The sequence below is a fragment of the Marmota flaviventris genome, chromosome 1 (genome assembly GCF_047511675.1).
Source record: "Marmota flaviventris isolate mMarFla1 chromosome 1, mMarFla1.hap1, whole genome shotgun sequence".
Classification (NCBI taxonomy): domain Eukaryota; kingdom Metazoa; phylum Chordata; class Mammalia; order Rodentia; family Sciuridae; genus Marmota; species Marmota flaviventris.
Genome location: NC_092498.1, coordinates 171,854,907 through 171,877,651, shown reverse-complemented (window position 1 = coordinate 171,877,651; position 22,745 = coordinate 171,854,907). Strand labels below are relative to the sequence as shown.

Genomic DNA, 22,745 nt, shown 5'->3' with positions numbered 1-22,745 from the left:
CAGACAAGCTCTTTAAGTTGTTCTTTCAGAAGTGTCATGTTGCCAGAACAGTAAGAGAAATTTGTTCCTGTTGTCAAATGGGACGTGTTTTTTCTTTCTCTTTCTTTTTTTTTTTTTTTTGTTATTTATTTTCTTTTTTAAACTCCAGGGAAGAATGAGACCTTTGGTAGAAATAGGGCTTGCAGAACTTCATTTAAAATGTTGTTCTAATATAGTTCTGGTTGTTTCTTTGAGAATCAATTGTTGGTACAGCAACTCCTCCTTTTCCACAGGAGATATCTTCCAAGAGCCCCTATGTATGCCTAAAACCTCAGATGGCACCACGACCTGTATATACATTTTTTCTTATATAACTATGATAAGGTTTAGTTTATAAATTAGGCATCATAAGAAAGTGTCATAAATTCTAAATTCATAATTCTAAATTCTTATTTAGAATAATTATCACTAGACCAAATACAGAGCTATTTATGACTTATGAATTATTTCTGGAATTTTCCATGTATTGTCAGTCAATAGTTAACCCTAAGTCACTAAAACTGCAGAAAGTAAAATTGCTGGTAGGGAAGGAACTGCTTGTTACAGAATGAGGTGTGTGAGATATCACTGAAGGGATTGACAGTTACCTAATCTTCAAGTAAGTGTAATGAGCAACTCTATACATTAATGGCAATATTTTATATGTGTTTTATAATTTATAGTTTACAAAGTGCCTCTTGTCAAATGCATTATCTTATTCAGATGGAAAAGAATAGTAAAGGGAGTGAGACTTTAGAGGCAGAGTGCTAGAGTTCAAATTTTACCTCTCTGTTGCTTTGTGACCAAGTTCTTCAGCATCTCTGAGCTTCAGTTTCCTCATGCATCAAAGGGACATCGTGAGTGACCGATTTCATAGAGTTAAGAATCCTGAAATAGTGCTTAGGACGTGGTGTACATTGATGAATGTTAGCTGTTATCAGTTAACTCTGAACGTTATCATTATTAATTTGTTTCCAGTATTGTGTTAAGTAGATATGCTGGGGAGAATTTTATTCTTACTTTGAAAATGAGATAACTGAGGGTCAGAAGGAAAAAGTGACTTTCTCATGAGCTGCATTGTAGTTAGAGGCAGAATTGAAGAGGAACCCAGACCTATGATACCTCATGTACCAGAAAACATTGGTGGAATCCAACTGAATCCACTTGGACTTATCAAAAAGTGACTAATATACTCAGTTCTCAGCAATGACTTTTATGCTACAACATTTAATTATAGTAGCAGAGAAGGATGGAATCTTAAAGTATTCTTTACAGAGAAGAATTCTCTTGAGTTTTGTAAACTAGAAAGGTGGAGAGGCAAACTGGTGTCTGGGGGTTTGTAAATTCCCCTCTTCTCTGGCTGAATAAACTACCTCTCTTCAGTTAAAAATGTCTTCCACTCCTTGGTATTTATTCTGAAGTGTTAAAGTCATCATATTCTAGCAATACACACATACCCATGTTTATGGGCAGCACAGTTCACTATAGCCAAACGATGGGACCAGCCTAGGTCTCCATCAACAACTGGATGGATAAAGTAAATGTAACATGTATACACAATGGAGTTTTATTCAGAGACAAATAAAAATGAAATTATGTCATTCGCAGGAAAATGGATAGAACTTGAGACCATTTTCTTAAGTGAAATAAGCCAAACTCAGAAAGCCAAGGATTGTATGCTGTCTCTCATATATGGAATCTAGGAAGGAGAAAGGAAAAGAAAGAAGGGGTGATCTCGTGAAAACTGAAGAGAGGAAAAGAGGGAAGGAACTAGGGGGCGAGAGGAAGGGAAGAAAAGGGAGAATACTAGGGAATGATATTGGCCAAATTATATTATTATGTTGTGTGCATGTACATATAACAACAAATTTCACCATTTTGTACAACTATAATATACTCATAAAAATATGTGGAAAAACGTGTTCTACACTCACATTGATATTGATATGAAATATGTACATCACTTTAATATATTCAATGGTAACCAATTTTATCTTTTAAAAATAACCAATAGCTAGCCTTAAAGAGCACAGGTTGAACATTTCCAAATCTACTGGTTACCTGCTTTGTTGGGTATTGCTGTTAGCTCCAGACCCAGAAACTATGTGTGTCTCAGAACCTCTTTTCCTGGGGTTTGCAATTCTGTAAGAAGGATAGGAAACATATGTACATAAATAATCAAAAACAGAAGGTACCACATCCTAAGGACCAAGCAGTGAGTTGAAAATGGAAAGCAAATACCATGGATTCAGCATTTAAGGGAGCTTCCTGAATGTCAGAGAATGTCCTCACCCAGTGGAATTGTTCTCCAAGAAAAAGGGTCAGCTAATGTTCTGAGGAAAACAGTAGAGGCAAGAATCACTGGGCAGTTAAATTCATTTCTTTTTTTCTTTTCTTCTTTTTTTGGTGTTTAATAAATTGTCATTCTATTAACTAGCTTGACTTCTTATGGGAAGAATGATTAAATCCAGTCTTTGAAGAAAGACACCACTGGCCTGCATACAGTTGGATGGTGTGGTGGCTGGTCACTGCATCCATAAGCATTTTCAGTCCTGTTGTATTGGGGGTCTGTGTTCTGTCCCGTGACTAAGCTGCATGTTGGCATCTAGTCTTTGGGAAGACAGGGATTTCCTGTGTCTTACTTCTGTACTGTACACAAAGCAGTATTAAACCAAGGAAATGGGCACAAAGTAGCATCTTCTATGGGAAAACTCTCACCAGCCTTTAATAGAAATTAAGTATTCTGAGTTCAAGGATGACATATTGGGTTTTGTCACGTGTTCTGATCATTGCCTATTTGATCCAGTTTCTAGAACAAATGGTTTCAGAGAAGTTTCCTGAAAATCTTTATGAGGCATGTACTTCTAACTACTATAAGGTAAATGATTTGGTTTTAGTGGAGGCTATATCCATTTATCTACTTAAAATAGCCTATAAGTTAATTTTAGCATTAACATTTCTTTAAGTCTGACATCCCTATCCCCTTGGGAAGTTTAATTACAAACGAAGTTCTTAAACATATATAAGGAAATTGTCTTTTACCTCTGAGTTCTTTGTGGCAGCTCAGTTCTCATTTGTTTAGCTTCAAAGTAACTAAATACTCATTTCTGAAAGGAAGGAGACAGAATAGTGACCTGGTCTTGGTACTCATTGATTGTTCTCTTCCTTTCCTCCCTTTATACTTCTGTTTCATTTTTTGCCTTTCTCTCCTTTATTTCCTCTTCACTGAGTATATTAAGACTCTTTCAGATGCCAGTGTCAGGAAACCCATACTGGCTAAATAAGTGGATTATTTATTGAGTCCTGTCATTAAAGACACAAAGGGAAGTTTTTGACTTCAGGTGTGGCTTGATCCAGGGAATCAGGGTTCCACATTTCCCTTTCCCTTTCTATATTGATCTTTTTACAAAGGAACTGGCATGAGCCTAGGTATGGAGGTGGCAGTAATAAATTGAGCATCTTGGCTGACCCGTGTCTGTGTAAAGAACCAGGAGGTGAATGAGGTGATGAGAAGGTGTGGAGTCTGGTCATAAAAAGCTCAGGATCCACAATGTCTGTTGTTTGAATTTAATTCTGAAAGCATTCAGTACCTGTTGAAAGAAGGAGGAAGAGTCTGAGATGAAAAGAAAGACATTCTCTAAAGAGTAACATAGCAGTGAAAAGGATGAGATTGAAGACTAGGGTACTACTAGAGTTTGTATTTATTTCCCCTCTTTCTGTCTTTCATTTTGTCTCTCTCTCTTTCATTCTTCTGTATTTCTTTCTTTCTTTTTCTTCCTATACTGGGGATTGAACTGAGGAATTGCCCTACCACTAAGCTATATCCTAGCTCTTTTTGTTCTTAGTTTGAGCCAAGGTCTCACTAGTTTTGCCCAGGCTGGCCTTGAACTTGCAATCCTCCTGCCTTGTAGGATTACAGGCCTGTGGTACCTCTCTGTACCATGCCTGGCTACAGTTTTGAACTGAAGTATTCCCCAAATGCTCATGTGTTAAATGCTTGACCCCCAGTGTGGCATTATTGGGAGGTGGTGTAACTTGTAAGAGGTGAGGCCTACTAAGGGGTCTTTAGGTCATTGGGCCATAGCCTTGCAGGGGAGTGCAGAATCCCAGCCACTTTCTCTTCCTCTCTTTCACTTCTTGGCATGAGGAGAGCAGCTTTGCTCCACTGTATACTCCCTGCCAAGGTATGTTGCCTCACCATAGGCCCAAGCAAGAACTCTATTGATCATGGATTGAAATCTTCAAAGCCAGGAGCCCAAATCAACCTTTTGTCTTTCTAAGTTGATTATCTAAAGTATTTGTTATAGTGATTGACAATAGACTACCATAGATACCAATGTACCTATATGCTTAACATTATAAGAATCAGGGTAAAGCAAGTTAGTTTATAAGGAAGTAAGTAAATATGAGTTAAATGTAAGATCCTGTTAGCTAAAGGATTGCTATAGGACCCAAAAGAACTTGGATATCTATTAAAATTACTTACTCAGCAACTCAAATCAGGTTTAACACAGACTGTTTATCAATACTGGATGAAACATCTTTTTACCTTGAGAAGCTCCTAGCCTCTTTTCTAAATATCATTAAGTGTCTGTCTGATATTGGGGTTTATCCTATAAATTTATATTTATTTATTTATTTGGGGGACTAGGGATTGAACCCAGAGGCTCTTCACCACTGACCCACATCCCCAGCCCTTTTTATTTTGAGACAGGTCTCACTAAGTTGCTTAGGGTCTTCCTAAGTTGGCTGAGGCTGGCTTTGAACTTGTGAACCTCCTACCTCAATCTCCCCGGTCTGGGATTACAGGCATACACTGTGCCAGCAAGGATTAGTTTAAATTTAGAAAGGTGGTGATTTTTGTTGTTGTTGTTTGCAAAATTGGACAATACTATAAAATATCATTCATGCATTCATTTAGTTCAAAGAGAGCACCTGATGGTGTAACACCCACTGACACATACCTCCTAGGGCTTTCTGTGCACTGCTAAATGAAGCACAAGAGGCTCCTGACTTGATGAAGCTGATAGTCTGCCAAAGTTTGTGAACCTTCAAGTTTACCTAAAATCACTTATCACCATTCATTAAGAGTTGAGCTCCTAGAAGAATTATTTCTAGGACAGACAACTGGAAAATGTAGTTCATAATCCTATGACTCTAAACTTCTCTCAAACATCACTATGTGTTTTTAAAATTTTCATAAAAAATTTATTTCCTAGAATCTTTTGTTCCTGAGTTGGGGTAAAAACTCTATAATGATTATTCAAAAAATGATTTACCACGTGAGTAGTTTGCCTCTGTCTAGTGTGCTGATAGATCACTTAAGTGTCATTTGTTAAACCACTTTGGTCAATAGAAACCCTGGCACTGTTTGTCCCCAAGTGACCATTGAGTCATGTGACACTAGCCTAATCCTTTGCTCTTCCTGCTTTGTCTGCTTTCAGCCGATGGGGATTATTATTAATTATTACTTCATAGAGTATTAGCTAAGAATTATCAGGATGCAGTAATGGTAAAGGTTCACAAAGATAAAATGTTCTATTAGGGGGCAGAGTTGAGGGGGAAGCAGTTTTTAAAGGAGATTGAGATCTGCTGAGTGAGAGTTGGTTTCCCTCGCATGCCCACATAGAATTTGAAACGCTGAGTGCCTGCTTAATTTGGAACAATATACTTTCTCTAAATGTATTTTAAGATTTCACATTTATTCATCTAATAGCTGATTTAAATGAAATAGGAACTGATGAAAATCCACAGGAAATAGAATTAGACTCCATCAGCGTCTAATTCTCTCTCTCTCTCTCTTTCTCTCTTACTCATCATGCCAGTAACTCCCTGAGAGCAACAGAGATCTCATTTGAGGGAGGTTTTATACTGGATTTTTCTGTTCCAAAGATCAACCTTGCTTATTGATGATATTCTGTAAAATATGGAAAAAACAAGATGCAGGAAATTCAAATCACCCATGGTTAAGTGTACATTTTTGCTGACATCTTTTTTAAAAATTACTATCCCCAAGTAGCCTTCATAAAGTGTGAGGTTTTCCTCACAGTGTCTTTCTCTAAGCAGAACCAAAGCTAAGGCCTTGCTTCATTTCACAGTTGCTAGCCGAGACTTGGAATAGAAGTCTTGATGTGTGGGACAAGTCAGCCATTTCATCTCTCTGCCGTTAAAGTGGCCTAGTCAGAAGGCTGTGCGCCATGTTCTCAAAGATTTTCAGGAAATCAGCGTTCATGATCTACCCCCTGTAATGACACCATCTGTTAGCTTTAGGCAGAGAAGCCTGACCTACAATGAGACAGTCTGCTTTTCCATTGGAAGCCATTGGAAGTCAGAGAAAATCACTTTTTATTATCTGTTTACCCTCATTCCAGGTACTTCAGATCCACTCACCTGCCCAGAACTTCCTTAAAGCCTGAGTCTAAAAGGCTAAGTCAAGATCTTATTCACCATCCCCAGGCCAAGATGCATTCAACCTGGGCAACTAGAGAGAGACACAGCATTCATTCATATTCTTCCACCTGAAATTATGCATGCTGTTGGCCTATTTGGAGACTGTCTCAAAGGAGTCTACCAGATTCCACCTGTCCAGTGTGTGCAGAATTTTGCCCCATTTCCCTCTGCTCCAGGGCCTGAATGGGCAGCATTCCACCATTTTGGAGTGCTTGTCCAACTTCTCTTTCCGTAACTTCTGCTCTGCTAAAGCCTGTGGCTCAAGTACTGCTGCCTCTGATATTTAGGTAGTGATCTGTTTATCTTTAAAATATTTTCATAGTTTCATTTGATCACATTTATTTGATCAATAATAGATTCTGTCAGGGCTTCAGGGGTTAAAAAAATAAAAAATACCAAAGAATAGAGAGGTGAGAAAGTAATTCATGAAGCATCTTAAATTTTTAATCCACCTTTGAAAGATAAAGTCAGATATGTTCTCATGCTGTTTGTGCATTTTTAATGAAGGTAACTTTGGAATATTCAGCACTGAAGGCGACCGGCAGGATCTCTGATTCAGTATTGGAAGCTATCTGATAACTTCCTATTCTCTGTTCCTTCCAGATTTCTAGGAAGAGTCAGAGCTTCACCCTTGGAAAAGTATATATGCATGCTCCAAATGTATGAAATAATTACCCAGGAGACAAAAGAGTAGGACTCCTACAGTCCGATATTAGTTCAAGAGTCTGCATGAGACATTGTTCTGTGTGGGTCAGATTATGACTTGCTCCCCCTTTCAAAATATATTTCAAGTTACATTATTAAAATGCACCACAAGGCGTCTTTGTGTAGCAAAATCGAAAAATAGAACTTTAGATGGGCCAGACATCTCTAGTACCACCCCAAGTTTTTCATTTTCCTTGAAACATCCCTTCACTTTGAAAAATATAAGTAGGCCATGGAGAGAAATGCCTGATGTGAATTTCTCCTAATAGCCCCAAACTTTTTTTTTTTTTCCAAATTACTACAAAAGCAATTCAGCATTTTTAGTGCTAGATTGATGAGAACAAAAAAAAGTGCATATTAAGCTTTCCTGATTAATTAAAGGCAGTGAGGAAAGAGTCATTGCCGTTCAAGTTTATGAAAACAAATAATGCTTGGAAATGAGCTTGCAGTATAAAACTGGGTGATGCTGTGTGTGAATCCCATTTGCGATCATGTTGAGTATCGTTGCTGTGAAATGTTACAACAGCTAATTACTCGTGGGCTGTCAGAGAGTAAAGTCACAAGATTCTGAATGTGATTTCAAGTTACACTTGGAAAATCATTCAAGAAAACTCTCCAGAGAAACAAGTTTGTTTTTGTCCCATGAGACAAGGATAGGAACTAATAGATCATCTTCGGCTCAAATTCTTAACCTTGCTCACAGTCAAGGTTCTTTCTACCAGGTGAATGATGAACTGGGTCACCATATGAAGTCACTGGTATGATGAAAACTTTTACAGAGTTTCAGAAAAAAAAAAAAAAAAAACATGTATGGGAGTACTTTCTCTTACCAACAGTCCCTGGGTCTCCGAGGAAGCTCCAGTCACAGCCAACTGGGCAATACTGCAAATAATTCTTTGTAAAGTCACAGTAGTAGAAGGAAACTTGGAGAGACCTGGGGAGAAGATGCTAATTGAGATTTTAATCCTTCCCTGTACATGTAGTGTTTTTTAATCATCCTTCCAAAGTTCGAGGGTTTTTGAGTTGTATTTGGACAGCTTTTCTCCTCTTGGGGATCTCAGTTATCTTAAGGGTGTGTTTGAGAGGGTTTCATTTTTCTTTGTTCTTTCTTTGGAGGGGAGGGGAGTGAGTCTGAGTTTTCTCAAGAAAGTCAGATGATATATTTCAGAACCATCAATAGAACCCTTAATTTGGTGTGTGTGTGTGTGTGTGTGTGTGTGTGTGTGGTGTTTTAAGTATCACACTATGCATGAACTGAAGCAGGCCCTTATTCATTTAAATGTGGAGGGAACAAAGGAAGAGATATTTGTTTCACTCCTTTATTCTTATGCTGATGTCCCCCATCCCTTCCTCTGTTCTGTTCCCTTCCTCCACCTCCCTCCCAGGGTGACGAAGTATTGAAGGGAACATGCACTCTAAATTTACTGTAGCTGTCCAATACACTATAGCTTGAGTACCAGCTCTGAAAGATGGGTGATGACCATCTGGAGAGCTGTGTTAACAAGGACTCTGAGAGGCTTCTTCCAGATTGAGTGAGAGAGTGAGCTGGGATCAGTTAATGATGTCTCTTAAGGACATATGCCACAAATATTTGCTTACCCTGCTATAGGGCATATAAGATTCATCCCTGTTCTTAGACATTTTAGTTTCTGAGTATTTAAATCTTGAGCCCAATAAAGTCCTACTATTTAAATCTTGAGCCCAATAGAGTCCTACTCTCTAAGTGACACTTATGAAGTTGGACTTCTTCCCTAGAGATGGCAAATGCCAGATGGTAGAGATAATCAGAATCAATAAAGTTGCCATATAGAACATTCAAAATTATGCACATAGGTGTTCAGATATGAGACAAAATTGCTTTGTTTATACATTTTTTTAGAATACTTATGATTTATCTTTTACTCAAACCATGTGTGTTTATTAGTTTCTGCATGAGTATAATGGTTTACTTTAAGTAACACCTGACAATACACTAAGGTTTTACAAAATAATCCTCTATATCTGGAGATTTGGCAGATATTCTTCTTTACCTGGCCAGTGTAGATAAAATAGAAAATCTGTACATTTGGATGGCAGAGTACTGTGTTTGAAATGGAGATCAGATGGTCTCTGCAGGGCACATTTGAAGTCCGTGATGCCAGTTCAGTTCCCACATGAGCAAAATTAACTTTAATCCTTTTCATGTCCAGAAGCTTCACACCCCACTCAGCTGTCAGAGTTAGAACAGGAAACTCTGCAGTGCCTCTCGGTACAAGTCACCACAGGAAAGATGTCCCCCAAACAGCTCCCTAAGCAACATTTATCTTACTGTCCTGTAGCAGAAAGTCTATTCCATTCTGATACCTGTTTGATTTTTCTGGTTCCTGATTCAAATTTACTAGATCATAGACCTCAACACACCTGAACTGGTGATGGGGAAGCCCAATACTGATGACTTGGCCATGGCTCTTAAGAGTAGAGATCATATTTGAAGCTGATGTTGTGAACAGGATTATGACACAAAGCCCATGGAATCTTCCTCCAATGAGCCCAGTTGTGCTAGGTATTAAAATAAGACGACAATCTTAGTTTTACTCCTCAGTATATTCCTGGTTCCTGGACAAATACCCAACCATCGTAGAAGCTTGAAAAGTATTTGCTGAAGAGACTAATGCTTGTTTTTGTAAATGAGTGTTACTGGTATCAGGCAAAACTGTGTGCCCTGGTGTGTCCCCCCAGACTCAGCCTTCTGGGACTTGCTGAGGCATGTTGGGGCTTTCTCTCACCTCTCTGCAGGGAGCAAGCTTGAACTATTAGGAGTTAATGACTCTAGGAACAGTCCTCAACCAATGAGAGTGAGAATTGGAGGAAAAAGGTCCCCCTCACTTCCTTTCTTTTAAATGAGAGAACTCTGAGGCATATGGTCTCCCTGAGGCGCCTCCTGTCTGTCTTTTACCACTTCCCCACAGATGCTTCCTGGGACCCTTTCTCAAATCATCCATTTGTACTCAGTTCTTGTCTCAGGGTCTGATCTGGGAGAACCCAGTCTAAGGTATTAATAATAAAGCAATAAGGAGCAAGAGGATGTTCAGTATATCTGCTACTACAACAGGAAGAGCAGTTCAGTACAGTGTGCCCAGCTGTCGGTGAATGAGAAGTTTCACCCTTGTGTATTAATGGTGGCATATGCCGCTCAATAAGAGGAATAGAATCACTCATACAAAAGTCAAGTAATATTGGCCTTCTAAGAATCCTAATATAGTGTGGATTTGGTTAAGCAGAATACATAAACGTGTTCTTTTCCCTGCTGTTTCAATGCTTGAAGGCTATTGTATTTGTTATTGGAATTTATTTGTTATTGGTATTTGGTATTTATATTATTTCCATCTATTGCTTTGGCAACCTTTTCTGAATGACCAGGGATGGCACAGAAATGGATACTTGACCAAAGCCAGGCCTCCCTCCCCCCCCCCTCTGCTTTTGGGTGCTTCACTGATCCTGATGGTTCTACTGTGGTTCTGCGTTTGTCTGTGATTATGAACTTGCCCGAGAACCTTCCCCAGCCAGGTTGTCATCTTCATTCACAGAGAAGGAAGCCATCACCCAGAGAAGGGGAAGCTTATGCCAGTTCTGCCTAGACTAATATATGATGTGATACACGGGATGTCCTCTATCATCTTTACCTCACTGTAGTCTCTAATTTAATTGTAGAAAACTCTGGATTTGGTGATGAAGACAATAATGTATTGAAGTCACTGAAATGTTTTTAGAATCACTGTTCTGAGAGATAGGGACTATGGCTGATGTCCCTTCCTGTGTATATGGGCACCCAAAAAACATCAGTGTTTGAAACACAAATGACATGGTTTTAATATATCAGCAATCTACCACTGACTTTAACCCTAGATCAGAGCTTCCTACCATTCTGCAAGAACTGGTCTGCTTTGGAAATTGAGCAGAAAATCCTAAAGGCAGATTAGGGAGGGCAAAAAAATACATTCTGTAATATTCCCAAGGCAAAATTATTTATTAACCTTATATTCCACTTTTGCTGAATTGATTTAGGCTATTCCTGCAGCCTAAAGTACTGCCCGGTCTTCATCCCATTTCTTCTAAATACTGCTCAAAAAACAGTGAAATCATTTAGTTCTGCTGTGATTCCACTTAACACTTGAATCTCAAAGATGTATGACAGGCATTTTTTGTTGCCCCAGAAGCTATAATTGAAAGACAAAAAGTTTGTGTATTTTCTTTTTTCTTTGGAACTGTGATCTTTAGGGAAGTTATTTTGTGTTTGTTTAAATATTCTAATAGAATTTGTAAATTCTATTTTCCTCATTCTCATCTTTACAAGCTAAGACAGAATTTGAGAAAAGATACCCATACATCACTATTTATTCAGCTAATGCAAAGTGAAGAGCTCTGTTTGAACAGTCTATTTATCTCCTCATGTTGTCACTAGAGAGAGGTAAGGACCCACTGGTACTCGGCAGTCAGATAATACCTGTTCAGAAAGAGGTGAAATCACCTGATTTTACCAAATCATTAGTGTTTTTTGTTTTTGTTTTTGTTTTTGTTGTTTGCTGACCCTGGCAAGGATGTTAACTAGTATTTTGAATCCTGTAGAATTTTATTGCTCTCTATCATAAAGTATAATTTAAAATCAACCACATCAGGCGTGTTCTTGAGCTCTAGGAAATGATTAATGTCGATTCCAGAGCTGAAGGTCTTTTGACATCATTTATGGTTAATTTGTTAGATTTCACATTAAATGTTTTATGTTTGTTAAACTTCACTCTTCACCATTTGTCATTCTAGAAACTATAAAAACTGTTAATTATCAATGCTATTGCTTTACCTTAATGTGTGGCACTTTGATTTGTTCTTTACTCTAAAACAGGAAATGTGGGCCAGGTGTCAGGTGCTGGCATGTTATCTGTAGGTTAGGTAATTTAGCTAGACATTGCCACTGTGGGAATCTGTGTGTAATGAAAGGATTTTTCAGGTCCCCACTGATGGCCTACTTATTTGTAGCATGAAATCAGAGACCACAGTTCAAGGACAGCAGTAGAATTTAGGTATTTGTCACAGTAGCAGTGCCCCATTTTTACAAGGCCATTTGCCTTATGTTGACTTATCCAGGTAATCAGCTGGAAGCATAGGGATTATTCTAAAAGTCAGCATTGTTCTGTCCAGAACTTTCTTCTAAGTTCTCTTTAATACAGGTACATTCCAAGTATGGAAATTTTAATCCTTTGATATACAATTTAAACATATGTGTATTTTGATATAGGAATAAATGTAAAGGGTAGCATTCTGCTAAACTCTACTCCCATGGGATGTTCTAAAAGTCTCTCTCTCATTCTCTCTCTCTCTCTCTTTCTCTCTCTTTGAGTTACCATAAATAAATTAGTTTTACTTTGCATAACTAAACATTTTTGAACTTACTTTAGTATGAACCTGCTCTTTTTTGGTTCTTGGTGTTTTTTTCTTGTTGTGGTTGTTTATAAAGAGAAACAATTAAAATTCTGCAGATGCTTTACCAATAGATATTCTTAGGTAATATAATTACAAGGATTTCCAAGAAAAAACTAGTGTTATTTGAAAGTTTGGCAGAACTCATTTTCATAGTTAGGATTACACTTAATTTTAGCATATACTGGTAATTAGGAAAAACTGTCTTGGTCCATTTGAACTGATATAACAAAGTATCATAAACTGGATGGCTCAGAATGACACAGACTTATGTCTTATAATTCTGGAGGCTGAGAAGTTCAAGAACAAGTATTGATAGATTTCATGTCTGATAGGGGCCGCACTTGCTCAGTCATAGATGCAGTCTTCTTACAGTGTCCTTACAGTGTGGAAGGACAGTGAGTGATGAGAAAGAGCCTCCTGGGGAGAGCAGGCTACCCTTGGCTCTTCTTTCTCCACAATCAACTATGTGACACTGGAAGCAACTTAGTGTGTCATTCCAGGGAGTTTTGCCAAACTTAAAGCCCTTCTATGCCCTCATTCTATCCACCTGGCATAGAAAAACCCCCTAAAATTCCAAAGCATAAAAAAGACTGGAGAGTTACCATTAATTATAAAACCCCTCACTATAGCAAAGGCATGGAACCTTCAGGAATATCTGAGCACCAGGCCTCTTTCAATTCTGTGTATTATTTGTAGAAGTTCAAGGCTCTCCTGTTGTCTGTTCAGTGAACTTCCCCTGGGTTGAAGTGTGGCTGCCTCATGGATAGCAAAAATGGGAAAATAACACTCAGACCAGTGTCAGGTTTTGATAATCATTGATATGTGGGATGATCAGTTAATATAGTGAGTTGGATTCTGTTTGTCCAAGATAATGTGTGTGAGAGAGAGAGAAGGGGAAAAGAGCAATGTGAGTTTAAGTGGTATTTCAGATTATCTTTTCACCAAGGAAAGAACACTGACAAAAGATTCAAATTTGTTAAATTAGAAAGAAGAGTCAATATGGTGTATTTGCCATCTGTCGGACACATTAAGTCTTCTCTGTCGATCCATGTTGGCAGCCGACCTTAATATGTTGAGAAGGACTGCTGCTGCTTCGACTCCCAGAGTTTCTTGAACCTTCCATTAAGAAAGTGCTGCATTTAATTCCCATTTGCTGCTGCTCTCTATGTGGGAGGAGAGAAACATTTATTTTCACATTTTCCCTTCTTATTGAAAATGTGTGCTCTTGTCACATAGGATCACACACCTTTGAGCAGGTTGACAGTATAGAGACCAACTCCTTCCTCAATTGTGCTTTAAAGCACCATAAGAAAGTCCCACCACATCTTAGTCTAGAGTGTCATTGCGCCCCATCGCCCTGGAAAGATCTATGAGAGCATGAGAATCCTAAGTGTGTTCCTCCAGAGCTTTCTTTAGCCTGCCTTCTACGGTGCTGTTTAGGAAGGATTTTAGTATCCACGGAAAACAAAATGATCCCAAGAGATTCTCTAAAATATTTTATTCCCATAGCTGGTATTTTACAAAACTGCTTTCTTCTCCCAAGTCTACTGAGTAATTTATAAGGTCTCCACTATAAACATTTTCGACTAAACATCTTGTCTTCCCTGAATTTTGGAAACAAACACATGCAAAATGTGTGATAAAAATGCAATGAGGGAAATGCTAACTTACAAAAATAGTGTCTCTGGCTTTGATGAATTAGGTGCTGAAGTAATAACTATACAAGTAATCCAAGAACTCCAGTTCCATGGTTCTTCAATTCAGCAAGCCCAAGGTCAAGAATGTTCTTGGAGCTTCGGGAGAATGATTTGGAAGTGCAGGTGGGCCCTGACTCTGGGAAATCTCAGCCTCGGTGTTATATTTTTCAACCATACTTATCAAAACAGGCTTCAAATGTTTAATGGGAAGCCAAACCACTGTCGGGAAGAGCAGCACTCTGGCACCTCCACAGGATGGCTCTACTACCTCTCTCAGCTGAATTCCTAGGCTTCCCCAAACAGAAGGGAATCTTCAGTGAGTTTTCTATTTGATACACAAGTTACTACCTTTGTCCCCTATAATTTGGAAACTTGACACATTTCCTTTTGGGGAATAGAGTTTTGGTAACAATAATCTGGCCTGCTGGGTAGAAGACGTTCTACAAATATCCAGACCTCTGCGGGTGCAGCATCTCCACCCTCCTTCACCACAGTCCATTCAGAGACCCATTGATTCTAACTTCCCCTTAGATGCTGGTTTGGTTTGTTTCAGGTAACTGAGTAGAAATGCTAAGAGGAGAACAGAAGAGAACTGGCTAGCTAATGAGTTATTTATTCCACTCTCTAATATTTATGGTAGGGCTTATGATTTTTTTTAAATGTTCAGATCATGAGTAGGGCTAATTATGCATAAATGATTTTAGGGTTATAATAAAAACATAATTATGTCATAGGTATCCCATTCTTTATTTTTCTTTTTAGGAAGCAATGAAGCAATTTAAATTTTAAATAAAATCCTACTTGGCATGTTAGGGGCCCTGTGAACACAGCTTTACCAGCCAAGACCATAGGCCATATAGTTTGTAAAAGCTCACAGGCTTTGGAGTGAGTCCAGACTACAAGCTATTAGTTATTTGGAGTCTGAATCCAGTGCATGCTACTGGAGCAGTTTGCTTAGCGTGTTTGGCAGCCTCGGTTTCCTCATCTGCAAACAGATTAAGAATGATACTTAACCCAGGGTTATTGTATTAATTCTGATTGTATACAGAAGCCCACACACGGCAGTGTTTAGCATGTAGTAGGAGCTCACTAAATGTATTTAATAGCATCATGCCCTCTCCCGAGGATGTTCTTAACTCATAACCTCATGCCATCTTCCCTGTAAGAAAGAGACATATTTAAAAACAGACCTGGCAAATTGACCATCAACATCCAAATATTTCAATTATCTCCCTCTTTCTATTGCCCTCTTATCTCTATGATAGGCAAAGCAACTAGAGCTTTTGGAAACTTGGCCTTAAAAAAAAGTCCTTGATTTATTTGACTTTTTAAAAAATGTTTTCTTGTATTCTGGGACTGCAGATAGGTACTTATAAATATATTCAAATGTGGCATGGGAGATTCTCTTCTCTCTAGATCTGTTGAGTAGGACCGTATAAGGAACATTTTCATATCTCAAATTGTAAGTGCTCAATAACAGAACAAGTACCACTGCAGTAATGCTAGCAAAATGTAAAGTTAAATCTGGTTGGTTTGTTTGACCTGAACACAAAGAAAATCCATCATTGTATGTAATGACCTCTTTGAGACTTGGAAACTTACCTCTGTCTCTTTTTTGTGACACATTTTCTTGGTTGTTACTGTCACCACTGGTGGATTCTTCCACCATAATTGGTGGTGTGGCAGACTGGCTTTATTTAAAATAAGTGCTTCTGGAATGGCTATTTTTTTCTCACTAAAAATAAATCAAAATGTTGGGACAAAATGTTAGCCAGAACAGCCCCTGCCCCATACACACACACACACACACACACACACACACACATACACACACAGCTTAAAAAAGGACTTGATAGAGGGAAGAAACAGCAGGCTAGACTCCCAGGGTTCAGGACTTGTCTAGTGGCTGGGTCTGGATCACCAGCAGGTATATGATAAGTGGAAAAAAAAAAAAAACACTCTCATCTGCACTCACCTGTGTTGTATATAAAATGAGATTGCTGTATGTACATTCTAGGTTCTCAACATCTTTTGTTCTTGGGCACCTTCTGAGGAGCTTATGAGAGCTGTTTCCCAGTTCTGTGGAGGAAAGCCTATTTGTGGACAATATCATCAGGTTCTCACCAGGTCTCCCCACCCCTAACTCTAGGCCCACGCATGGACCCCCGGTGGTGTGTAGCTCCTTAATTAAGAGTCCTCCCCACCGCACACACTAGGTGTGCCTTCAAGCTGTGTTGGGCTCCAATATAATCCCAGTATCTCTCTTACATACTTGTTCTCTTGCTTGAATTGTTGACCTCCGAGGGTCAGGATTTCTTTATTGTGTAAGTTTATCAACACAGTGAAGGATGAGGTGTTATTTTACTTGACATTTTGAAATGTCACTTTCCCTTGTCAGTATTTCTAGAGTAAACCTAGAAACTGAGAGAGATGGAAAGGTGCCAAGACAAATCTAGATTTGGTAGAGGCAGATTTGAAGTGTCAGATTCTTCTTTTTCTTTTCTTTTTTCTTCTTCTGGGTACCAGGGATTGAGCCCAGGGTGCTTAACCACTGATAAACATTCCCAGTTCATTTTATTTATTTTTTATTTTGAGGCGGAGATCTTACTAAGTTGTTTAGGGCCTTGCTAAATAAATTGCCAGGGCTGGCCTTGAACTTGTGAGCCTCCTGCCTCAGCCTCCTGAGGCACTCAAGTGTCTTTGGTTGGTTGTGGTTGAGCTGGTTAGAGGTGAGCCATGTATGGGGATGTCAGATAGTAGGATTTCACCACCATCCACTACCTTCTTTCCATTCCTCTTTCCCAATCTCTTTCCCTGTGACCATTCTATGACATCAACACCATGTTTGCTCATTTCTGGTTCTTACAACAAAGTTCCTGAAAACCTTTTTAACTTGCTTGTGTAAATTATCTAATTATTTGAGGATTGTTTTTTTAGCATTTGAAAATTATGCTGATTTGCCCAAGACATAAAGAATGATATTTGCCAACTGTGAATGTGCTTTGGGGGCTGTTTTTAGGTTTGCCTGTATCATACACTAGTTTCTCCTGGGAAGTTGGGAAGCGAAGAAAAAATACTTTTTCTGTGACCAAAAGCATTTGCTTAGCCAAGTCGAATGCTACTTATTTTTGTGTGATTCTATTTTTAGTTTCCTCTGTCCACACACTGCATTCAGTACTTTTCGGGAACAATATCATTTCATCCTCTTACCAACTACATGGTATAGATATAGTTAATATCTTCATTTTTCATAGGAAGAAATTGATGGTCAGAGGGGTTAAACTGCCCCAGATCACTCAACTTGTAAGTGACAGAGTTGTGTTTGAACCCAAGTCCATCTGGATGGACAGCTTACACTCTCACTAATACCCTGCGTTGTTTGGGATTCTAGTTCAGGGGAAGGAGCTAGAGCTCTGACTCTCTGAGGATAATGGAAACTGAGCCCTGGAATCAGAGTTCAGAGTCTTGTTGCCAGGCATCTCAGGACAGCCTGCTTCCCCCTGCCTCACCCTTTAGGGCCTCACTAAGTTACTGCTGTTCAACTCTATTTCCAGCTTTGCTGAGTATCTGTCTACTCTTGTCCTTCCTGCCATTCCCATGCTCCTAGAACTGACCAAGAAAAAAGCTCTTATTTCTAGGACAATACTTCTAGATTCCTTCTTATTATAGTGCTTCTGTTTGTCTTCTCGTCCCTCCCACCCTCTCTAATATTTTTTTTTCCTACTCTTTACAAATTTGCACCTTCATGCAGAAATATTCTCTCACCATGGGTGTCAATTGTAGGAAGAGAATAATAGTACTCTTTACATTTTAGGGTTGTTTTGCAGATTATAGTCATTATTAAAATTATAAAAATAATTACAAGAATATGAAAATAAGTGCTAACATTTATTGTGTATTTCCTGTATGCCTGGGAGCTGTGCAAGATACCCTATACTTATTATCTAATTACAGCTTTTACTAACCCTTGGACATAGTATCCTTATCATTATGTCTGAAGGTGGTCATTTAGGGCATATCCAGAGAGGTTAAGAGATTTGCCCAAGATAAAACTGAATAAGGTTCATAACTCAGGTTCATTATCTGACTCTCAATCCCGAAGTCTGTATAGAAAGCAGCAAAAAAAGTACCTAATAAATAGTAAGAGCCTCATCCATTCGTTCAACAAATAAGTATAGCATGCCCTGTGTCCTAACTTCTGGGCATATAGCAGTAAATATAATTGATAAAAACCCATGCCCCCAGAGAGGTCACATTCCAACTGAAACAGGTGAGGGCACACAAAATATAAAACAATTAAAATGTAGCTAGATATGGTGGCGCATCCCTATAATCCCCGTGGCTCAGGAGACTGAGGCAGGAGGATCACAAGTTCAAATCCAGCCTCAGCAACTTAGCAAGGCCTTAAACAACTCAGCAAGACCCTGTTCCTAAATAAAATATTTTTTAAATACTAGGGATATGGCTCAGTGGTTAAGAGCCCCTAGGTTCAATCCCTGGTACCAAAAAAAAAAAAAAAAAATTAAATTTAAAAAAGCATGTGTTAAATGATGATACGTGCAAAGGAGAAATGTAAAGCCAGAATAGGAATGAGAGATACTGGGGATTGGCACTGAACATAATTAGAATTATTTGTTAGGAGGAGTCATGCTGGAGATGAAACCCGCTCTTGTTGGATTCGTCTACCAGCTGCTGGCAAGTTCTGGTGTTGGCGTGACACTTTTCTGTCTACTTGGACACTATTTTTACACCCCCTTCAACCTTTGAATATTAGGTAACTTTTTCAACATGAAATTGGAATTCACCCATCTAAAGTCACGCACAGCTTTCAGTGTGAGGTCTGTGATTTAACATTTGCTGGGATTGGCTGCTGTGCGCAGTGCAGCCATTTAGATATGTGTGAAGTCAATACTCTCAGTGTGTGAACATGGTTGCCTCTATGCAGGCTCATCCTTCACGAGGGATGCTGATTCTGTTAGTGCCATTTAATATCTGACAGTATTAAGCATGAGGAAATGCAGGGTAGATGAGGCAGAAAATAAAGCCTGTGTTTGTTTCTTGGGCCAGGCAAAGGCATTTTGTATGCACTGGAATAGTTGGTGAAACCTGGCCAGAGCCGCCACAATACCTGGCGCTGAAACCATTAGGTTATTGTTTAATTGCACAAGTGAAGCATTTTTCCATCGTATTCAGGAGCAGGGTTTAGAAAGCAAAGTTCACCTTTTATTTTTTTCCTCTGACCTCCTGCACAAACAAGGCAAAGCCATGCACAGACAAAGAATACCACATTTCTTTCCTTCTCTCTTCTTTTCTTGGGCACTTTGTAGCACACCATCTATCATTTTGAAGTTGGGATATGACTTGGCCAAACAGATAGGCACTGGTAACACTCAGGGGTCATAACAGTTCCCTTTGGCCTGTCTTTATGGCCAGTATAGATTGCTATGGCTGTAGCAATTATGAGGCAATCCATATCAGTTCTTGAAAAATGCCATTATGGCCCAAAAGGACCATATTCTTCTTTATATATGACACAGACTAGTTTTGTGAGTTTTTCCCCAAAAAATATTGGGCTTGAAGACTCCTTAGTAACCCTGTGAAGTTTTGCTGCTCTGGTCCTGATTAATAGTAGTACTAGGAGAAAAGGGAACATTTTAAACACCATACCCATATTTTTGTTGGAGGAAGATAAGTTACACAGCTTCTCCTATGTACCAGAAACCAGTCAAAAAGGAACAAAAATGAGACCTGGTCCTTGGCCCAAATACCTCCAATCAGCAAACGTTAATTGAGCAACTATTATATGTATGATGAGAAGCTACGGTAATTAACTATTGAACAAATCTAACATGACTACTATAACCAGGAAAGGTACATGCGAGTGAGGTTGCAGGGATTCCAAGAGGAATGAGAAAGTCACCCTTAGTGGTTAGGTCAGAGGGTTGGTGCACCCTGACTATAAAACTGACTGAAATTTATGGTTTCCTGCAGTGGGTACCATGGGTACCCTCCTAGCCAATCATGCCAGCAAATGAGGCTGGGGGTGGTTGGTGAACCAAGCTTGTCAGTTCTCCTTAGTTCTTTATAAGAGATTTACTTGAATCAATAGCAATGATATTCTGAATGTTTGGGGTTAAATGGCCGTAGGTCTCACAAGGCACCATTTGGAGTTTATTGAGCCTCTTAAATGACCCTTCAACTCCGTCTGAAACTGTTTTTCTTATGCGTATATCATAGCTGGGTTCTGAGTACACAGCATTACTAGGACACTAGTACCTCCTTGCTACATGGTCCACATTTTACGTGATAATGGCAGGATATATCCCATGTGCAGTCTTATAACCATGACAAACTAGTGGGCATGACAGTTCCTTCAAGGCTGATGTGCAAAGGCATGGCACCTCTGCATGGAGCCTTGCCATCAAGAGGTTGAACCCTTATGATTCAACCTCTTGAAATGAGATGGAGTGAGGAATTGATATTGGTGTTACTTCTGATTATGTTTGTTGCCATTTAATGTATCATACTACTATCCACAAGACTCTGGGGCAGCACATTTCATTTGCATAGTGACCCTTGCAGTGGTCAGAATCATGCCCATGTGTGCACCTGCAACTGGTCCCAACCTCTCTGTACAAGCTGCTTGCAGGCACAGCTTAGATAAGTGAATTGCTGTCTCTTCTCTCAGTCCAGGTCTCAGGGACAAGCCCAACACGGCTGCTCTTTTGGGATTCTATCTCTGCCTTGTCCTCTCAAGGTTGTCTGGGGAGTGTGTCAAGGAAACTGAACTTTGAGGAGTTGACATAGCTCACTTGGGGTCATATAACCAGTGAATGGGTGGACCTGCATGTGGACGTAAGTTTGGCTGAGCCCATAGCTGACCAAGCCCTCTCTCTAGGATGTTACACAGGAAGGGGTGAGTCTCTCTAGATTCTTCAACTGCTAAAGGAAAGAGCTCCAAAATGTAGTTTATAAACCCATCCAAACCTCAGTTCCCTGCACGTTGCTTTACCAAAGTCACCTCTTGAACCAGGACCTGCAGACATAGAAACTTGTATGTTTAATTCCCAAACACAATGGAATCCTCATTTTAAGATAATCCTATTAAAGGTAGTAGAGGGTTCCTCTCTCCCATGGTTGTTCACATTTTTCAGAAAATTATCTTGCACATATCAAAACATCTGCTATTCAAAGATTTCCTATTCCCTGTAATTTCTTTTTTAAATTTGCAAAACCAAGTACTTTCAAATAGGACTCAGATTGCTGAAGACTGAAATTCATTTTTCTAAATTTTCTTCAGTGGGGCCTCTGAATTATTTGGAGAGAATCATTTACATTAATATGTGGCATTATAGTATTAGAGGGAAAGAAATTTCCCCCTAATTCCTCATTTCAGAGTTTCTCCAGACCACCCTTCTGGGTGCTGACCTCGTAATTGTTAGCAGCTCAGCTGCCGATGATCACACATTTTGAAATCCCATTGTTTGGGCTCTGGGGCTCTGAGTACTCTCATAGAGGGAGAATTTATTCTTCTTTTCTTCCCTGGCTGTTTGGTCAACTGGGTGCATGTAAACTTTCATCGAATGTGGAAAATCTGAAAAGAAAATAAATAAATAAAAGTACAGCATTAGAAGCTGCAGCTTTTTGCATCCCAAGTGACAATTCACCCCAAGCTGTGTTAGTGCTGGACGAGACAGCTTGTATGAAAATTTAGGAGTCCCAGAGAACAACAATAACAAAAATTAACAAATGGCAGGATGAGTAGCAGAAGGGAAAATCAAGCATATGCTGCTCGTTTGAAATGTAGTTTCATTAAAAAATCTTTTTCCATTTCACCCTAAAACAATCTGTCCTTGCCAGATAACACATTGGACACCAAAAGGCTGTTCCCTCACTTGCTTTCTTAGTTGTAAGCCAACCCTTTAAAAATAAGAACACAGCTGCTTGTGACAAAATAAATTTGTCAGCTTGTCTCGGAAGGTAAAATAAAGAGGGGGAGCCAGCGTCGCTTCCCACCAGTTACCAACAGTAGCAAGCAGCCCTGGGTTGCGTTTGTGTGCAGTCAACACCAATCAATAAACATCTGTTGGAATGAGCATGGGTGCCTCTTTACGATTCATTATGCTTCATTAGGAATTGGTTTTGTCTTCAAGGGAGAAAAAAAAAATCTCATGTAATTAAAGAATAGTATCTCATGCTCTCATATTTTCCTCTCTAAAGACCCAAATTCTTTTAAGACCATTATTTACAGTACATTTATCTGTATTTAAATGTAACTACTTCTCCCTGAAAAGCCCATCTGTTCAGAAAGACCATCCTTTTCGTCCTCTCAGAGGTAAAGTTGGGAGAAAGGTGGCGTTAGCTGAGGATGGTAGTTAAATGAAAATACATGAGAACTCTGGCAAGGTACGGAGGCTT

The 22,745-nt window shown here is 39.1% G+C and overlaps 1 protein-coding gene across 3 annotated transcripts in view; it reads left to right on the top strand.

The window, feature by feature from the left end:
* Positions 1-22,745, top strand: part of Fhit (fragile histidine triad diadenosine triphosphatase) — a 1,433,463-nt gene that overhangs the window by 1,164,892 nt on the left and 245,826 nt on the right. The gene's annotated exons all lie outside the window — the stretch shown is intronic.